Here is a 6,325-nt window from a genome sequence, read left to right on the forward strand (position 1 = left end):
GAGAACTGTTTTGCAAACTCTTAGGGATGAACGCCTTTTTGCCAAATTCAACAAATGTGAGTTTTGGCTCAAAGAAGTTACATTTCTGGGACATATTGTATCTTCAGAAGGTATTAAGGTGGACCCCGCCAAAGTGGAAGCAGTACAAGGATGGAAGTCGCCAACTACCCCAAACGAGATCAGAAGTTTCTTGGGATTGGCTGGCTACTATCGAAGATTCATTGAGGGATTTTCCAAGATAGCAAGGCCGATGACGCAATTGCTCCGAAAGGGAATTAAATACACATGGACTAACGAGTGTGAAGAAAGTTTTCAGCTGCTCAAGGAAAAGCTAACTACAGCGCCAGTGCTAACAATTCCGGAACCAGACAAGGAGTATGTGGTCTACACGGATGCATCAAAGAACGGACTAGGATGCGTTTTGATGCAGGAAGGCAAAGTGATTGCATATGCATCGCGGCAACTTAGGCCACACGAATTGAATTATCCGACCCATGATCTTGAACTAGCGGCGGTAGTGCACGCACTAAAAATCTGGAGACATCATCTATATGGTGTCAGGTGTGAGATTTACACCGATCACAAAAGTCTAAAATACTTTTCGAGCAAAAGGATCTCAACATGAGACAGCGAAGGTGGCTCGAATTAGTAAAAGATTATGACTGTGGTATAAATTATCACCCGGGGAAGGCCAATGTAGTAGCCGACGCATTGAGCCGCAAGGTCCCATTGAAACTGGGATACATCCTTACAAAGGAAGAAGAGCTCATACGAGATTTTGATAGGATGAAATTAGAGGTGATAAACCCACCTGCTACAATAGCGGGGGTGGTCGCGATTATACCGAATTTGAGGAAATTGGTGGTAGAAGCTCAAAGGAAGGATGATAAATTGGAGAAATTACGAGCTAAGATAAGAGAAGGAAATCTCAAGAACTATCACGAAGAAGCCGACAATGCTATTTTCTTTGAGAAGAGAATATGCATCCCTCATGACGATGAACTCAAGAACAAGATCATGAGCGAAGCCCATGACACTCCTTATGTCGCCCACCCGGGAAGCACTAAGATGTATCAAGATCTAAAAGAAAATTTCTGGTGGGAAGGAATGAAACGAGACGTGGCTTTATTCGTCGAAAAGTGTCTAGTTTGCCAGCAAGTAAAGGCTTTACACCAACGACCTTACGGCGAGCTACAGCCTTTGGAGATTCCAGAATGGAAATGGGACGATATTGCAATGGACTTTGTTACAGGATTGCCAAAAACAAGACGAGGTAACACGGTAATATGGGTCATTGTAGACAGACTCACAAAGAGTGCACACTTTCTGCCTATCCCTATCACGTATAGATCAGATAAGTTAGCCCAACTCTACATCAAGGAGATCGTGCGTTTACATGGGGTGCCGAAGACAATCACGTCCGACAGAGATTCTAAGTTTACCTCCAGATTCTGGATAAGCTTGCAGAAGGAATTGGGAACAAGGTTGAATTTCAGCACAGCTTTCCACCCGCAGACCGACGGTCAGTCCGAAAGGACAATTCAAACGCTAGAAGATATGTTAAGGACTGTCGTGCTAGATAGAGGAGAAGATTGGGAGCGTGTGTTGCCACTAATCGAATTTGCTTACAACAACAGCTATCAAGCAACTATCGCCATGGCACCTTATGAGGCGTTATACGGGAAGAAATGTAGATCGCCGCTTTACTGGGATGAAGTCGGCGAAAGAAGAATCTTGGGGCCAGATACAGTAGGCGAGATGATTGAGATCGTCCGTCAGATTCGACAGCGTATTAAAGAGGCCCAAGATAGACAGAAGTCTTATGCCGACAAACGTCGAACCGACTTGCAGTTTGAGTGTGGGGATAAAGTCTTTTTGAAGATTTCTCCTTCTAAAGGGATTACAAGATTTGGCGTAAAGGGTAAGCTTAGACCCCGTTTTATAGGACCCTATGAGATCCTAGAAAGGGTGGGCCCGGTAGCTTACAGGCTGGCGTTGCCGCCAAAGCCTTGGGAATGTGCATAATGTGTTTCATGTGTCGCAGTTGAGAAAATATGTTTATGATCCAAAACACGTGATCCAAAGAGACGACGTTATCCTTAGCCCAGATATGAGCTATGAAGAGAGACCCGAATCTATTTTAGATCGGAAGATTCAAGTACTAAGGAATAAATCGATACCCTTAGTAAAAGTCCTTTGGAAGCACCATGATCAAGAAGAGGCGACATGGGAACTCGAGTCTAGCATGAAGGAGAAATACCCAGAATTATTTCCTGAGGTACAAATTTCGGGACGAAATTTATTTTAAGGGGGATAGTATGTCATATCCCAGTTTTTAATCACTGATTTAAAATTTAATAATTAGGGTTCGGCATCCATTAATAATAAAACTGATTTGATTTATCTGATGTGCTTAATTCTTATTGTTATTTAAATCCATTTGAGATTTAAAGGATCTTTATAAATATGGTGCACAAGTTTAATTAGTGGTTTGAGCGGCTTGTAAAGTGAATTAAATCTACGTATTTAATTTATACACGAATAATAAGCAGAAGCCAGTATTTGATTGCAAACACGCGATTAAATAGTAGATGCACTGAGTAACCAAGACCTAAAGATTTATTATTATTTACAATTAGAACTTCCACCACCACTATCAATCAATGCAGTAATTGATTTTTTTTCTAAGTACAGGAAGAAATCTTTGCATATAAGCTCACTATCTAATTTGCTGGCTTTAAGAGGAAGATTATGATTAAGATAGTGTCTTCCACTATCTAATTATATTATCAACTCCTTTTCTTTAACTTTGCTAAAGCCATGCTTTCCACCTCTTCAACCACCACCCTTTGCTCCCCACCAATACACCTAACTCTCCACACTTCATTTTTTTTTATTTCTCCACCACTACATTACATATTCAGCACTACATCTTGCAGATTCCTCATTAAGAAATCCTCTCTCTCTAATCTTCTAAATTACCATTTTCTTTCCTCCTACTCCTCACGGGTCCTTCAAAGAAATTATCAAGTTTGTTTCAAGTTCCAAATCAAGAAGGTAGGTAATTAAATGTCTTACTCTTCATTAATCTTCCAGTTTCAATTTCAAAAAAAATTCATTCTTACTTTGTGATCAACAAATTGCAGAATCGAACTATTGCCAACACCACCCCTCATATCAAGGTTACCTCCTACTTTACTTTCTCCATATATTCATTTGTTAAATTACAAAACTATGATTCAAATGAAAACAGATCGAACACACGCATCAATTACCACTTCTTTTAGACTATTATTGTTTCAATTACATCAGCTTATCACCATCAGAGAACCACCAACAGAATAATACACACGCACACATTTTACTATATTCTCTAATCTATTACATGTACAATCAGTTTTTGTAAATAGAAATGAATGAAAATGAACAGAATTGAAACCCTAAGTGCTCTATGTGTGTTTTGTGCGTGTGACTGGAATTTGGGGGGGTGAGAGCAGCCGGCGGCTGCTCGCGGCCGGAGGCGGCGCGGCGGCAGTCGCCGCCTTTTTCCTTTGTCTGTCTGAAACGAGAGAAAGATGGTTAGGGCTGCTGTAAAAAAAAAAAAAAAGAGAGAGAAGAGAAGGTAGAACAGGGGAGGGAGAGAGAGAGATAGGAGGGAGGACTTATCTTCTCCGGTGACGACGACGCGGCGGCATCGGCAGCGGCGACGCGGCGGCGGAAGCACCGAGCTGTTCCTGGTCGGCCGGAAAAGAGGAAAAGAGGGGGAGCTCAGATCTGGAGCCTACCTTCCCGGCGACGCAAGGCTCGGCCTCCACCGCGATTCCAGCCAGACGAACGACGGAGGAGGCGACGGACGGCGGCCGAGCTCCTTCACGGCGAGGCGCATGCATCGATTCCGCCGAGGGAGGAAGGGAGAAGATGAGTGAGCAGAGGGAGGCGCCGGCAACGGCGGCTTTGCTGCTGCTGTCCGGCCAACGATGGAGAGTGAGATGGAGAGAAGGGCGGCGGCCATGGCTGTCCTGTGGTCGCCGGAGCAGCTCACGGCGGAGCTCGCGAGGAAAACAGTGAGAGAGAGACGATCGAGTGAGATAGAGTTGAGGGAAGAGGGCGAGAAGTGAGAGGGAGAGAGGGAGGTAGAGCCGCCGGCCTCCGGCGACGGCGCGACCGTCCGGTGGCGGCGGCAGGCAGGAAGCCGAGAGGGAGAGAGAGGCGTAAGAGTGAGAGAGCGGCTGATGATGCTTGTGTGCTGATGTGTGTGTTTTGTATATTTATATGTGTGTTATAGAATTAGGGTTTAAATTTTAGGATTTATTATTTAATTTGTGTGGGCCGAAAATTTTTATAAAAAAAGAAAGAGAGTGGGCCGATTTTTATTTCTATGTGGGCCGATTTTATTTTAATTCTGCTGGGCCCTTTTTGTTCTTAATTGATGGGTTTTTATTTTAGTTGTGTGGACTAATTTTATTTAAATGCTTGGGCTATTGTTTTAAATATAGGCCTACGAATCTTGGCCTTATTTTTTTTTAAAAAAAAAAAATGTTTGAATTTACACTAAATTATTTAATGAATTTAAATCTCTTGATTTAAATTTTAATATTTAAAGTTGGGATTATTTATTCTAAATGAAGTCCATTCTATTATTTAAATTATTAATGGACTTTAAAGCAAATATTTTGGGATTAAGCCCCATTTATTATATGATAAAATTATTTTCAAAGCTTACGAGTATGGATTTCTTTTTTTTAAATGGTTAAAATGTTTTATTTCATCTCAATGGATTTTAAAATGTTTTATTATTTATAAATGAATAATGGAAATTCTTATTTATTTACATAAAAAAAAAAAATGAAATGTATAGAATATTATAAATATGGTTTCTTTTAAAAGAAAAAGGATTAAATTATTTTATGAGTAACTCCATTATAATGGAATTAAAATGTCCTATTAGAATGGCTTCATGTTTTAAAAAAAAATATTTAGAACTATTTATGTAGAATTGTGTTATAGAATGATTAAGTATATGAATTACTTTATCAAATGAGCTTGGGATTTAATTGAGATATTAAATTGCTAAGCATATGTTTATAAATGATTTATTTATTTAAGTGATGAAAATGTGCGAAGTATTGAGAAAGCATGATTTATAATGATTAAATTTTCAGGGTAATAATATATAGCTTGTTCTTAATTGATGGAGTACTTGACTAAATGACGGGTAGTAGAAGGAAGGTTATGGATTATGTACATGTTGATGTTCGAACAAATGGGTTCGAACCTATATGATAGTTACATGATAATTGGTTACATTTTATTGATTGAATGAAACGAGATTAATATGGATGCTAGAACCCTAAAACATTAAAAGATACCTTAGGCACGTAGAATTAGACTTTGTCTTATGACAATTTCTTCACGAACTTATCGACTCTTCATCAATGAAGGTCCGGGCGACAGAAAGTGAAGCAGAAGAAGAAACGACTCCACGCCAGCTTTAAGAACAATTGAGGTGGGCATTATTTTATTATTACGTATATAGAGATCCCCTGCGTGACGTAGGCCTCATATGCGAATATATATGCATGATATGTTTTGACTATTTATTCAGTTCTTATGAAATGCTTATATGTTTAATGCCCTTTATGAAAATGAAAATGTTATGAAAATGAAATGTTTATGAAATGATTGACTGCCAAAATGTTTATGTTTTTATATGTATCCTATCTGTGTTGGTTCGCCAACTTTAAAGGAAATCCAATTGGGATCCTATGCTAGACAAAGGTCGCTAGCTAGGGTTAACGTGTACACTCATGGAGACCGCGAGTCGCTTGCGACCGGTCTTGGCGTCCGTGGTAAGGAGGCCTCCTTCCCGGCGCGTGACAGAAAGGACAGATATGGATCATATAGACTGAAAATGGGATGCATCCACCTTTATGAAAATGAACGAAATGTTTTAGTAAGCGCAGGTCATTTATGAAAACCCCTGTGTGTTACTGTTATGGCAGTTCAATTTATATATGTATGCATGTTGTATTTCGGCTTATGTCACTGAGTATTTTTATACTCAGCCCTGCATGTATTTCTAAATGTGCAGGTTGAGCAGGCGATGGAATGGATTGGTGTTGAGCGGATTTTCCTTTTGATGTTTATGTAATGAAACCTTGAGTATGCATCTCCATATGCATAACTCACACGTTTTTCCGCTGCAAATACTCTGAATTTGTTATCGTATTGTGGAACTTATTACTCCTTCATTTTGTTTAACTTTCATTTGGGGTTTAGTCGTTATGGCTGGCTCATTTGTTAATTACCCAAGTGGTTATATATA

The 6,325-nt window shown here is 39.8% G+C and overlaps 1 long non-coding RNA gene across 1 annotated transcript; it reads left to right on the plus strand.

Annotated features, from left to right (window-relative positions):
* Positions 1 to 2,759: 2,759 nt before the first annotated feature.
* LOC131003300 (uncharacterized) lies at positions 2,760 to 6,325 on the plus strand. Its single transcript, XR_009094602.1, has 4 exons — positions 2,760 to 3,057; positions 3,147 to 3,182; positions 5,442 to 5,506; positions 6,092 to 6,325. It is a non-coding gene; the product is annotated as an uncharacterized LOC131003300 (long non-coding RNA).

The sequence above is a fragment of the Salvia miltiorrhiza genome, unplaced genomic scaffold (genome assembly GCF_028751815.1).
Source record: "Salvia miltiorrhiza cultivar Shanhuang (shh) unplaced genomic scaffold, IMPLAD_Smil_shh original_scaffold_188, whole genome shotgun sequence".
Taxonomy (NCBI): Eukaryota; Viridiplantae; Streptophyta; class Magnoliopsida; order Lamiales; family Lamiaceae; genus Salvia; species Salvia miltiorrhiza.